Raw genomic sequence first — 14849 nt, 5'->3', positions numbered from 1 at the left:
TTGTACGGTATTTGTTCGCATAAAGAAGCAGTGTAAAATTAAAATACAAAATTGTTTTCATCCATTGATTTGGAAAAAACAAAAGTTGCATTGCACATAGTACAATAACTCACAAACTGAAGAAAAAATTGTCCATAAAATTTTGACATCTATCTTTTGAAGGTCGGTACTTACTGAGAATAAGGTGAATTTAAAAAAAGATAATGCCATCTATATGTGAAGCCCTGGACATCTTATCCCATTTCTTATATTCGTAATATTAAAATCCTACACAGTATTTTATTTGAAACTGTAATATAATTTATAATATTGCTTAGTAATATTTTATTAAAACGTAATTTTATATGAATGTCGAAATTTATTTGTAAAAATAATAAAATATGTATATGTTGTGGGCAATGTGGAAAATCGGAAATTTTGAAAAATGCCCGGATAATAGACGTATTGTCCGTCAGAGTGGACAATGTGCAAATGCCAAGGTAATCAATAAATTTCCCATAGAGTGGTCAATGGTCATTTTAACTTTATTTTTATTGTAGGGTAAAATAAAATGATTGTGAGTAATTTGATTATTAAACAATTCATTGCAAGCAATTTCATCAATAAGGATTTGATTAAGATACAATTACATTGTAAGCAATTTGATAATATAGTACAAGGATGTCCAACCTGTGGATCGTGGGCAACAATGCACCCAACGAATGCTTAAGTGTGGCCCACTACTCATTCTCACTTAAAGTTGTCTTTTTTAGCAAAATTGTTGCAATATCATCTAAATGCTTAAAACGCTCATAATACGTACAAATATTGAAAAATATTTAACTGAATCTCGTATTTTCTGATACTCTAACAGGGATACCAGTGCACCTTTTTAAAATAGTTTGTCCTTGAAAAATTATATGTTGCCTTTATTTATATTTGCTCTAAAATTGAAATAAATTTGTATTGAATAGTTTTTTTTTAAATAGCCATTTTTAAGAAATTTTACTTAGTAGGTTCTGCGGTCCATTAGAATATTTTAAGTGGCAAGGCAACCCATTATATTAAAAAAAGAACAAAAATTGAACGAATAAAAATTTAAAAATAAAAGTGCAATTGATTTTTTTTTCTCGAAAATTATGGTAATTAATTTTTTTTAGGCAATAGGGATTATTTTTATTGTGATAGCTATAAGAAATGGGGAGTGGACAATAACCCATCGGCCCCTTTGGTTCCAGCATCAGTACCACTTACTGATCCATATATTTGCAATATCTTCCATGATTTTTTTGACCCAAGAAATTGTCAAACTTCTCAAATCGAAGGTTCAAAAAATAATTCATAAAATATTAGCGGGAATACTTGGGATTGCTCAGAGTTATTACGCGTCGACAAAGAGACTGACAAACTTTGCTGAATTAATATAAATTATTCCTAAATAGTGCTATCAAATTTAATAAATAAATTGATTCGGACTTGTAAACTTGGCATTCTTGCTGTTGAAAGGTTCCACAACTTTTGGTACAAATCGTACAAGAGTGAAAGAGTAACAAATATAGGATGAATGAAATAGAACAAGATGTTAGAAGGACAAACAACCAGGAAAGTATGGAATATAACTGATGCTATAGAATTAGGATGTCATCCATTCCAGGAATTCACTCAATATCTGATTCACAATATTTTTTTCTCTCCGGATTCTAACCCTAGTGGAGTAAAGAAGGGATCACTCCAAGTCTAAGGGGCTCCAGAGGCATTTGCAGAAGGTGGGTTGGAGGGCCTGGATGCCCCCAAATTAAGATATTGTTACTATTTCCTAGAAAATTTAATATTTGAAATTTGATTTAATTATTTTTTTTGAAATTTTTATATGAATAACTATGGATTTTTGAAATTTGACTCTGAAAAATTTAATATTTGAATTTTTTTAAAATTATAAATTAAATTTTCAAAATTATTTTCGAATGATTTTTTTAAATGACTATCTATGGATTTTTAAAATTTTTCTTCAAAAAAATAAATATTTGAATTTTTTGCTAAATAACTCCAAAAACCAATCAATTCCAATCCATTAATCCGGACTGGACGTAAGAAGAGGATTATTATGTTCGTTGTACATTTTTGTACTTTTTTTTTTTTACTCAATACCTGTCAACTACATATGGTTAGGGTTTCGTAATATTATTTTAATACTTATGTATACAATATCAAATAAGCACTCCTTTTTTATGTTTGAAGATTCTCATTAGAAGATTATTTCCAATTTAGGAAAATTATGAAGAATACAAAAATAATATCTTTTAAGGGAGCCACAGGATTTTATATATATAATTTTTTTTTTTTTTTTTTTTTGGGGGAAGGCTAGGTGTTTTTGGATTTTTTTCATGCAAATCCAAAAATTAAATTTTTTGGATTTTTTTTTTTCCAGAAATTCTTAACTTTTCACAAAAATTTCAAAAAACAAATCAAAATTAACATTTTAAATATTAATTTTTTTGGAAAACAATTCTAAAACCACCCACAACTGTTCACAAAGAATTAAATTTTTTGGAAACAAATTTCAAATATTATATTTTTCGGGAAAAAAATTTCAAAAGTTCATAGCTGTTTACAAACAATTTCAAAAATTTAATTTAAAAAAAAATAAAATCAAAAAAATAATTAAAAATTTTTGTGATGATAACTTTTTTTTCTAAAAAAATTCAAAAATGCCCTACATGTTATACTTTTTGACAAAACTTTGACAATGTTGACAGTGGTTTTTTAATGCCATATTTTTTCGATGAACTCTTTTTTGTATAGGAACAATGTACTAAACGTTGACAACAATGAGTGGTTTATTTCGAATTGTGACAAAAAAAATCAAAAATTATATTCCTGACATACTTTAAATTTTTGACAGAAAATGCTGTATTTTCGACAACTTTGGGATCACCATTTTTGTTAAGGAGGAGGTAACATCTCCCCTTAGCCATGGGTAGTAACGGGCCTTGCTTTAGTGATTATCTTTACTAAAATTGATAGTTAACCCCGTGCTATCCGTGTTGCATAGTACCTGTAATAGTATAATATGTTATAAACTATTATTATGATATTTTTCATCTCTAAATGTCAAACGCAATAAAAATAAAAATTCTTTTTCTTGCAAATGACTCTGTACATTAAATACCTCAGGAAATTCCACGTTGTCACGTCAAGCCAAGGACAATTATTTCATCATACCTTTTTATCACATTAATCTTACTATGTGCAAATTGCATGAAAATTAAGCTTTCTAATGTGTTTCAATTTATAATATTATATTAGAGTTTCATATAAAAAACTCCCGCTAAAATTAAATAATAATTTGGACTGACATATTTCTGTAACTTAGAAGAATGTAACAAGTTAAATTTATAGGATTAACTCATCCCTTCAACTACGTAAGATAATTAAAACCGCGAGTGATTTACTCAATCATTGATATATCCCCAGCGGCTTTTGTACTGAAAATTGATTTGTTAGCAAGTTTAGTTGACAAACTATCCAATTGATTCATAATGAGCTCAAAAACTTTTAATCATCCTAGTTTGTTTATAACGTTTCATAAACAGCATGCACATTTATGCTCACACTTGAAGCTCCATCTATAAATAATATTTGAAACAAAATTCACAACTTGAATTCCTAAAGGATGCATCGTACAAATACTCGAACTCCCGGCCTGCTTGATAACCTTCACTAGTATACATTTACTTCTTTTAGTTTTTTTTTATGAATGGACAAAATGTGATATTCCTCTGAAATGTTGTCAACAAACTCATAATATGATTAAGTGTAAAATATTGCATCATCTAAGAAAAGTGAAAAACAATCTCATTTGAAAAGTATGTTAACTACATAGGTATATAAATATTGCAAATCGGTCTAATGAAAAAATAAACGACCCATTTTTGTATTTTTAAGTTTCATATAGGTACTTTAATAATTATGGCCTTATTTTATTAAGATTGTTAAATGTAGTGATAAATTTGATCACATATCTTCCAACTTCCGTTTGATGATATGATCACTTTCTATGATTACGTCATGTAATAGCAATAATATATTGTTAAAACAAGCATTTGGTGTGCAGAATACTCAATTTTGATAGTAGGACTGTGTATACGCACGCACTCTCAAAAATATAGGCATTCATTAATCAAAATACAATTTGGTGTTTCTATTGTTATGATGTAATGAAATAATATTTAGAGTACTCAAACTAGTGATGGATATTGGGTAAATAGAAGAACCGAAAACTCGGTTCCATTTCTTTATAATGAAAAATAAAAGTAAAAAGACCGACACTGCTGTTTCAGTCACCAACTCGACCACAAAATAAACGATATATTCGAATTTGGGGCCATAAAATGCAAAAATGGTATTATGCCGTTAGTCTGTAAGAAGTTTTCAAGGCAGGTCGCGAGTCATAATAGACAAATTCACCCTTCAAGTCTAGTCCTAGTGAATTTGTTGATCTTTTAAATGAATCAATTTAAAACTAGATCCTTGGAATGAATGGAAGGAGGTTCTGGGGCCGAGAACTAAAAAAATATACAAATGACCCGAATATTTAAAAAAAAAATCGAAACTCCCGTATCTAAAGTTAAGACCCGGAATAAATCATTACGTAGAAGACAATCTAAAATCTTTTTCACATCAATTTGTTGACCTTTGACCCGAGTCAATTGGAAAATGAACCTAAGAATGAATAAAGCTCGAAAATAATTATAAAAATAGTGTAAAAGTACTAGAACCAAAAAATCTATAATCTACGCAACTGACACCAATAATTGAGAAATTATGTAAATTACCCCAATAATTTTTAAAATAAAACCAAAACTACCCGAATCTAAAATTAAGAGCTGAAATCCATCACTAATTCAAACACGACATAATAGACCTATAATTACTGCAATAGAGCAACAAACAAGAGCACTTCTAGTAGGTTTATGTTATTATAGATTGTGTATGCTGTAAGGTAATCCCTTTAATCATATGTACTTTCAGAGTTTATTTTGATCCATACCTCTTCCATACTAATATGAATACTTTTGAAATCTACATAATAGGAATTAAAGGAACATTTATATAATACATGAACCAAACACACAACCTATTTAATTATCCTCTTATGCAATTAGTCTTGTATTTATTATTTTTTTCTGATTCCAATTTACTTTAAAAAAGGCATTTAAAGCAATGAATTAGATTAAATTTATGAATACCGGCATTAGGTATGAGTACTACCTTTGTGTACATTTATTAAACGAGTCACGCGAGAGTCAGCATTTTGAATAGTTAAAAAAAAAACAGGTATTTCCTATATATTTTTTGCCTGTTTTTATTGCTCATTTTTTTTTGGAAATCTTTGAGGTATATAATATATTCTAAAATGAGACCTTTAGATACTTTCAACTTGATTAAAATAAATGTTAATAAATATGGTGACTCAACATAAAAACAATCTTGAACAAAATAATGAAAGGGAAAAATGATCAAAATATTTTATTATATCATAGGGTGATACTTTCTTTAAGTTTACAGAGGTGGTTAAAAGTGTTGACAGTGGGCAAAATTTTTGGGGTTAGTCTAAGTTATGGAGCTAGAAACTACCTCCCCTGTCCGAGAAAGTGTTCTTTTTAAGGGATAGGGTATATATCAATTACTTAAACTCCTAAGCTTCTTAGAGCGAAAAAAATTGGTGTAATAGCTCATGCGCGTGATAAAAAAAGGCGTAAACTTCCTTAAATAGTCTTGCCTACTTTGAGTAATGTGGTTAAATCTCTCTAAGCTCGGCCTCGTAAAAATACTCACCAAATTTGGGTCATAAAGTTGATAGTTGAAGTACTAGAGCTCAGTATAGGCAAATAAAAACCATCAGTAAAAATCGGTGCGTAGGAAAGTTTTATAGGTTTAAAGCAAAGGGGAAAGAGAGAAGAATATGAGGGACAAAAAGTTAAAACTGAGGATTAAAGGCAAGATATACATGTATAAAGCCTCAAGATTTCATTAATATGTATAGGCTTTGTTTGAAAATTTATGGGAAGATTTAATATACTTAAGAATGTCAATCATACTTATAATCTTTATGAGGCATAATTGTGTCCGTTTTTCCTTAGCTCGAATCGAAACTTAACTTTCTTATTTCATGCAGATTGTTGTTTATTTCTGCACAATTTTTTAATCTTATAAAAAAAATGAATACTGATGAATTGATTTTTTTGAAATGAACATGTATATTAAATCTAAAATTACATATACTACAATGATTCGTGTGTTTGTAAATAAATATCCAAGTTAAGAAATTGTTGGGGTATACTATTTTTTTTCTCCGTCATCCAGGGAAATTATGCAGCAGAGCCAAAAATTTATTATTTCAAACTTTTTTCCAAAAAATTTAATTTTGTTGTGAATAGTTTGGATTTTTGAAAAAAAAATCTAAGATTTTTTTTTCTTTGTGACTAGCTAACACATTAACTAATTTACTTATAGAATTTGAGGATAATTCTACACAATTATTTATCAAGAGTTTTATGTCTGTCGTTTAGCCTGTTAGTAACAGGATGAATAGTGAAAGTTTTTTCATCACTGAAGAAAATGACTCTATTTCCATGCTTTTTGTTACTTTAAGTGCAAAAAATTGAATTGAATAATTTATTAAAAGAATTTGATAAATCAAGATGCATTTACAGTGCTGGAGACAAATGTTTTTTTTTTACTAACTAACTGTAGGTCGTTTCTAAAGTGGTAGGGGTATACCACTAGCAATTTTTTGGGCTCTTGACGCAGTGGACTTGACAATGCCTTTTTTCTTGGCCAGTTCAGTCATTTTCATTCATGGATTGACTTCAAAGACCTCTCAGGCAGCTTCTTAAGTTAGTTTGATTATTGATCTTGGAGGATTGTCTTCAATATTATCTTTGGCTTCAAGTCGTTTCCTTACCCTCTAAACAGCTAAGAGCACAACCTTGGTTGATACACAAGGAGTCGGAAGAAGGCCACTTGACTTAATATATCTATAACCTTTTGAGGAGAGAGACTTGAGTACCAGTCCCAGAATAAACACTCTTTATTCAATCTACCAGATTCTTCCCGCTAACGAGGAGTTTACTTTGAATCTTAGTAAATATTTTTTCAAGTCCTCCTTCCATCATCTTTACAAAATATGAATTAGATCTTATGGCTTTCCTCAGAATGATTTGCAAAAATTCTGGGTGTATTTCCTAGGCGACCCTTTCGATGACAAGCTCTTTGCCAATTATTTCTCGTTGAACAATCCTTAGGGAAATCTGGTATTAGGTAATTGACAAATGGAAACCGCACAGATCCAAGATTTATTGCTAGACTTCATCACCAGTCACGCTATAAAATGAGGTATATGATATTTTAATAGTAATAATTTTATCTAACTACCATGAATACAATTAAAATACAATATTTATATTATATAAATTTTTCACATCGGCTCTGACGTCACAAAAACAATCATTCTATTGAGTTTTACCGGCAGTCGGTGCGGTACAACAGTTCAAAAATGACAGATGGCCAAATTTATCTTATTGATATAGGTTGTATTTCAAGTTACTTTGGGTACATCCAATATTTCATAGACATATTTCCAATAATTGCATACTTGATATTTAAATTTCTGGTAATTAGTTGAGATACTAAATAATTTTAACTATAACTTCAAACCTTCATTTCATTTATGATACTATATTTGCACCCGGCCTGGCCCATTATAAGTAGAGTCTATCCATAACTAATTCTTTTATTGTGATGTCTTTTTGCGGATTTGCCGTGACTCCACAGGATTATCCATAATAATTTATTTATAGAAATGTATAATAATTTGTTAAGAATACAAATGTAAGTAGGACTTCACTTTGAGAAAAATTCTTTCAGCTTGCTTTGTGTTGATGAGCCACATAGAGATGGTGGACACAAAACTTTCATGAAGAAAGTTTAAAAAACTTTATTTTTATGGAATCAAGAAAAGGCCACTCAACACCAATTTGTTATATATTTAAATACTCCATTTGGCTAGTTTTTGTAATCAAGATGTCTTCCTTCACAACCACTAACAGCATCAACACGCTGGAAGCAGTCTTAGCCCCCCAAAAAAAAAAATAAAATAAAGGAATTTTGGCATTTACTACAAATAAAAATATGTAAATTTTTTGAAATAAAGTTGAATATTTCAAATTTACTTTAATTTTTGATTTTTTTTTCTACAAAAAATGTAATTATTTCTCAACAACTGGAGGCTTTTGAAATTTTTTCCCCAAAAATTTAATATTTGTAATTTGTCTTAAGATTTTTTTTTCAAATAGCTATTCACTATTAAATATTGTAGGAAATCTCAATGGTCTTAGTAGCTTTGTCGGCACTGATACCCGATGCAAAGGAAATCAGGAGATCACACTTGCCTTTTTGCTATTTTTGCCTTTTTTTTGCTATTGCTCAATGTTTTTTTCCAAGAAATTTAATTTTTTTTCCAAAAAAAATCCAAAAACCAAGCAAAAATATATAAATACATATAATCTTGCAAACACCCCTGATATTTATTAGTTTTCTTCATTATTATAGTATTATCAAAAACGTAATTTGAATATAAATTAGTTAATCTAGAACAAAAAGTTCCATGCACTTATTATGCAATATAAATGAGAAAAGGAGTTTTGAAAAGTATTTCTATTTTCATAAGATTATAATTGGGGTTAAAATAATGAATATTTATTATGCAGTGTACATTTAAAAATAATTTTTACTAATACCAGCCTAAGAACCGTTCACACTTTTTCTGTTCATTCCTCAATTTTCCGTAAAGTTTCCTATTGTTGGATATTCGTTCACTGTTTTCCGTTCATTCGTTAATTTTTGAACTGTAAAAAAGAAAACATGGAAGAATAAAGTTTATTGGCAGGGGGCGTCCTCAGTTGCTGGAGGCACTATAGCTCCATCAAAATTTAGGATTTTTTCATTTTTAATAAAAAATTTAATATTCCAAATTTTTTTTTCCTAAAAATTAATTTTGTGTGAAAAGATTCTTAAATTTTTCTTCAAAATTTTAATATTTTATTTTTTTTCTTCAGAAACCAACTGTAGCTGCCAGAAAAGATGTCCTGCAGCTCCTTTACTGTATGTCATGCCCATTGAAGAATTAGATTTAACCCGTAGATTTAATCCGTAAATTGGAAGTAGTGCTGTATCATTTCAAGAAATTTGTGATGAAATCTGGTCTTAGGTTAAATTTTAAGGAGACTTGAGTTATCCCTACTGGTCTATGCATTCCTGCTGACGGTATGCCAGTTGTCCTGTAACCAACAAGGTTGTAGTGTTTGGGATTGAGTATGCAAGAAATGGAGAAGCAGAGGCTAATTGGACTTCTCTAAACTTTGAGGTAGTACTTGAATCAACCAACACAATAAACATAGATTTTTAGAGGATCAGTAATATTTAATCGATTTTGTCTCCATTGGAGACCTCTTCAGAAATAACAATGTAACAATAATCTTAAATTTATAACTTTATTTATGAGTAAATTACCATATTAATAGTCAAATATCGAAATATATTCCGTTTACATGCAGTCGGTATTTGGTGGTAGTTTATAAGGTTAGAAAATGGAGAAACTTTAACTTGCAAAATTGTATTAATCTTTATAATACCCATATGGTTCTCCTTGTTGCCTCCTCCCTACCTACAGTAGCCGATAAAGTTATAAATGGAGAAAGGAAATGATTGTCTGACATTTTCCATAAATCTTATATTTCTGGTCTAAGTAGACCTAGAAATCAGTTAGGGGGGGACTTGTTCTCTCGGCAACGATTCTTCCAAAAATTAAATAAAAAAATCTAATCGATCTTTCATCTAAAGCGGACCAAGAGTGGAGAACAGTTGCCTCCAGCTCAACTGTTTATATGTGGGTAATGACGGGTTCTGATCTCTCACGAGTAGTAATGAACCCCATTGGTGCTCGCTTAAAATAAAATGTACCATACGCTGTTATAAATCTTGTTAATTTCTGACTTCTCTCTTTGAAAGGCATTTCCAACAACAATTTACTGCATAAAATTTAGTTAAGTATCTTGATTTCGGGTTGATTTCCGAAACGGTCTCTTTAGGTGTCTTCATAGGGTAAACTAATCTCTTGAGAGTTTAATTTAATAAGATTTATTGTTAACTGTATTTTCCATTATATTTTGATACAACAACAATTGGATGACACCTTTCTGTTAACTCATTGTCGATCTTCATAATTTCATTTTTTTTCACCATGTCTACTAATGTTTTTTTAACTTGATCCCTGTAACAAAATGGGATGTATCGATTCATGAATGGTAAATGGCTTTGCATCTTCCCAAAGTTAAATTTTTATCGGACGGAATATAATCGTCTTTAGTTCTTCATCACATCTGAAAATTTGGCTATCCAATCTTTTGAAATATGCGATCTGACTTTTTCTGATGTATTAAAATCTAGAATTTTATTATATTTAAAACTTGCATTAAGCAACAATGGACTAATCCATTCTTCTTTTTATAGTCTAGGGAAATCTAGGTGTATAATTCCCCATCGTGTGTACGATTTTAATTTTTAAATTGTGACTCATATGATCTTTTCTTAGCCCTTCGTGATCTTATTACAATTGCACCCTTCTCTGTATTCGACATCTTGTCACGTTCTTATGAATCCACAGGGCTATCCTTATCCTCTTTAATAGTATTCTAAAACTACCACCTGCGCCGTGTAATTATATTTAAGAGTGAGACTGATGTACCTTGCAACATCATGGCCTATATTAAACTGTATACTTTATTATTACTTTACACGATCATCCTGTGTGACATATATATACATAAAATATAGGTACATGTATTAATAATATAATATCTACATGTATGAACTTCAAGAAAAGATATTTGTAAGAAATCTTACAACAAATACTAAATGAGAGCTGTATTTGAAATCATTGATAACTTTTTACAATAGAAAAATATCCTACTTGCTAATATTATTATGGTGCAACAGATGGATCACCAGGCATTGACATCTTTAGGGTCCTTCTTGATACTTGGTAAGCATATATTAATTGTTGAGTTGTTGTGATAATAGTGTTGACCTTGACTTCTCATTCCCGATATAGTGGCCTAAAAAGTCATCTCTTCCAGTTGTTGATCAAAATTTCTTCAGCATTCCATATGAGATCCGCTCATAAGTTAAACTTACTGTATTACAAATGTAATAGAATCTCACATGCATAAAAATAAATTTTTTTAGTTAAAATCTACATATAAACATATTTATTATAAAATACTTGTGTATAATTACGAAATAATGTTTACATTTATTTTTTTAGTCCTTAAAAATTATTTATATTATTTCTTCGTTCTAATTTTTTAAGTCGTTTTCTCAATTTCAAAGCTGATAAAATGCAGCCATGTTTCTGATTTTAACCATAAACTTTTGTAGAAGCCTCTGACAAAAGTTTTACAGCTATTCTACATGCTGAGAAATTCCAAGGTATTTGCAGGTTTTTTGGACTCTCTCTCCAAGACGCCCACACATAGTTGTCCAAGGGGTTCAGATTGGGAGAGCTAGGAGGCCACATTTCTTTTGGTGAAACATATTTGAAACACATTGAATCTGATTGCATTTGTACAAAGCGAGATAAACATTACTAAAGCCATCTATTGGAAAAATAATGGATTTATTTTTACTTCACCTTTTATTATTTAATAAAATATTGAGTCATAAAATAATGTAGTTTGCTTAAAAACCCTTTATTTAAATATTACATTTCTTCAAGCTTCAACTAAGATTTTCAGAGTTTGTAGTCTCATTCATAAAAACAAGTTCAAAAATGGCGTCCCTGACATTTTGAACATAGTATAATGACATGTCTCACTTTTTTTTAGACACCCTTTTATTCTATTTTATACGATATATTCCAGCAATAACAAGGAAATATAAATACAAATTTTGAGACTCGTAAATCCATCTTTCATTTCAAAAATATCATTTCGATATAGGGGAGGCGTCGGCAATTTTTTTAGTGTTTGGACAAAAATTAAAGAGTCTCTTATTTAATTTTTCTTCTACCATATCTTCTTTTTTACTTAATTGAAAAGTAATAGTCAGAGAATATGTATAGAAATTTTGAGGCTAAAGTAGCCATTTTCTATTAAAAATACTATCATTTCAAAACAAGGAGGTATCCAAATTTGGATTTTTTAAAACTTTCGGTTTTAATGGGTTAAAAATACATTTTTCAAGTTACCTCTTTAGAAAAAAAGATTTAGTCTAATTTTTCCATTAAAAATGAGGTTTATTGGGAGGCCGGCCCTAGCAATTCCTAACAATGATTAAATAGTGATTCTAAAGTTGGAAAGAATGTGCTAATTACTAATTCATTATGGTCATTTTTTTCCTTTTTAAAGAAAAGGTTGCGGATAAAAAAATCATTTTTGTTCCGTATATTTACATCTAATAGATATTATGATGTTTATGTTTAGTGTTCATTATCAATTTTTTGTTACAAATAATCAATCGGACCATTATATTTTTTGAAAAGACTTTTTAACAATTTAAACTTCAAAAATAGACAACTATTCACAAAAAAATAATATTTTTGGAACAAAATTTCAAAAATTAAATTTTCCTGTGAAGCATGAAACTCTGGTATTTCCAATGCTGAAATGCATCCCTAAACACATATTAATACGATAATTCTTGCAAATCATCTTTTTTTTAATCATAGAAGATAGAGACTATTTTGTGGAGTGTTGCTCCTAAGCAACGTTATGATACAAAGCGTTTAAGTTACTATTTTGAGTAAATGGCAAAAGAAAAATGTCAATTTAAAAAAAAAAAATTATTTTATATCTTGGAAAAAACATTATCTTAATCCCAAGAAACAAATAAAAAAAATAATGTGTTTGTTGTAAGCTTCAAAAATTGGAAACCATTTTTGAAGTTTATCGCATATTATATTGCTGGCATAATTATTAATTAATTTCATTTTACTTACAGGAATGTAAAGGTAAATTGGGACATTTTTTAATGGACTAAAACTCCTGAAAATTTAATTTTACAGAATTTTTTTTGTACAAAAGTTGTTTATACATCGATGAAGAAAATGAATATTCGATGTGTCCGCCGTTGGCGTCGATAACATTGTCGAGGCGGATCCGGAGGTAGGAGCAGGCCGAGACGACGTGTGCGGGATTTACCTTCACCATCGATTTCTTGAGGTCGGCCAAACTGTTGTGGGGCCTCGAGCAGACTTGCCTCTCTAACTCTACCTAAAAGAAGTAGTTTATAGGGTCCAAATCGGGAGATTTAGAGACCTAAATCTGCGGGTGCCGGAAGTGAGTGTTTTCCTCCTTGAGCAAGTCGAGGGCTTCTTGGCCTTATGAGTGGGGGAATGGAAGGCGAACCCCATTGTCCCATCGTTGGCTTTCATCCACGTGATGAGTTTTCCTTCAACACCTCGCAGTACTTGTGAGCGCCGACCCACTCTTTTTGGTTGAAGAAGATCGGCAGCATCTCCGTCCCCTGGAACTCGATGAAACCAACATCATTATTAAGACCGGAAACTTGGGTGTGTAGACCATAGGGGTCTTCTCCTTCTTATCAACTTAGAAGCGGTCGTTTTGAAGGTATACGTGCCAATTCTTCTCGTTGCTGAAGGACGACAATTATCCTTGAGGATTTTCAATAATTTTGTGCTCCTGGTCAATCGAACTTCCTTCATCTTTGATGTCAAGATGTGCCACTTCGAATGGTTGTAGGAGGTTAACTTCAGGCTGGTCTTTAATGCCATACGGACTGCCCACGTGCTGACTCCACTGTTTTTTGCGGGTTCGCCTCAATCGATCATTTGAGTTCCACCAGAAACGTGGGATTCCTCTTCTTGTAGCTTCTTGACTGGTGGGACTTCCGTTTGGACTGGTTGGTTAGCTTCCACTTGTCGTAGATCCTGTCGACCGTCGACCTGGGGCGTCTTGGCGATCGTGGGAGGCTTTTTGACAACTACCCACCTTTTTCCTTGCTCCATGTTTGTTTACTTATTTGAATGAAACTTTTTGTGCTTAAACTAGACACCTAACCTCACTTTTCTTGTAAAAAGAATCCTGTAAAATTTAAGTTTTCTAAGCTATAGCGCTTAAAAAATTTCCCAATTTACCTGCACATCCCTCTAATTAACCCCTTTGTCTCCATATTATGAAAAGTAATTTTTGGGTAGGATAATTTAAATAGGAAAAAAATCATATACAGTTTCATATCCTATAGTATGGCCTACATTCAATCAATTTTTTTGAATACTTCAAAAACTAAGGAATCATGTGCCATTAAACTAAAAAACAGTCAGTTTATCCCCCCCAATTTTATATTGAGAAATTAAAGATAATAGAAAATATGTACCTTGTGCGATAATGCGAAAACAGCATTTTTCTTGGTCAAAAATTGGCCATCTTTGGGAGAAATATTTTTTTCCCTTATTTAAATTCATACTAGCTAAAATAATAAGTTTCATTCAAACACTTATAAATATATTTTCTAGTCCACTATACATATGTGAGAACCGTTGAACTTCTTGAGACTATACACATAGATATTTGCCATGAAATGACGGTAAGTTTATTTGTATAAAGGCACAAATAATAATTCAGGTTTGGTTTTGAACTTTTCTGGCACGGAAACTACTCGTAATCCGAGGATTTACTGTATCTTTTTTTTATCTATTTACCTATAGAACTTGTATAGGACTCTCCAGAGTCCAATTCTAAAAAACGATTGATAAGAGTTATATTATAGAGTTTAGTTTAACAATATTTCTT

This window comes from Lepeophtheirus salmonis, chromosome 6 (genome assembly GCF_016086655.4).
Source record: "Lepeophtheirus salmonis chromosome 6, UVic_Lsal_1.4, whole genome shotgun sequence".
Taxonomy (NCBI): Eukaryota; Metazoa; Arthropoda; class Copepoda; order Siphonostomatoida; family Caligidae; genus Lepeophtheirus; species Lepeophtheirus salmonis.
The sequence above is the reverse complement of the archived record's forward strand: the minus strand, read 5'-3'. Positions refer to the sequence as shown.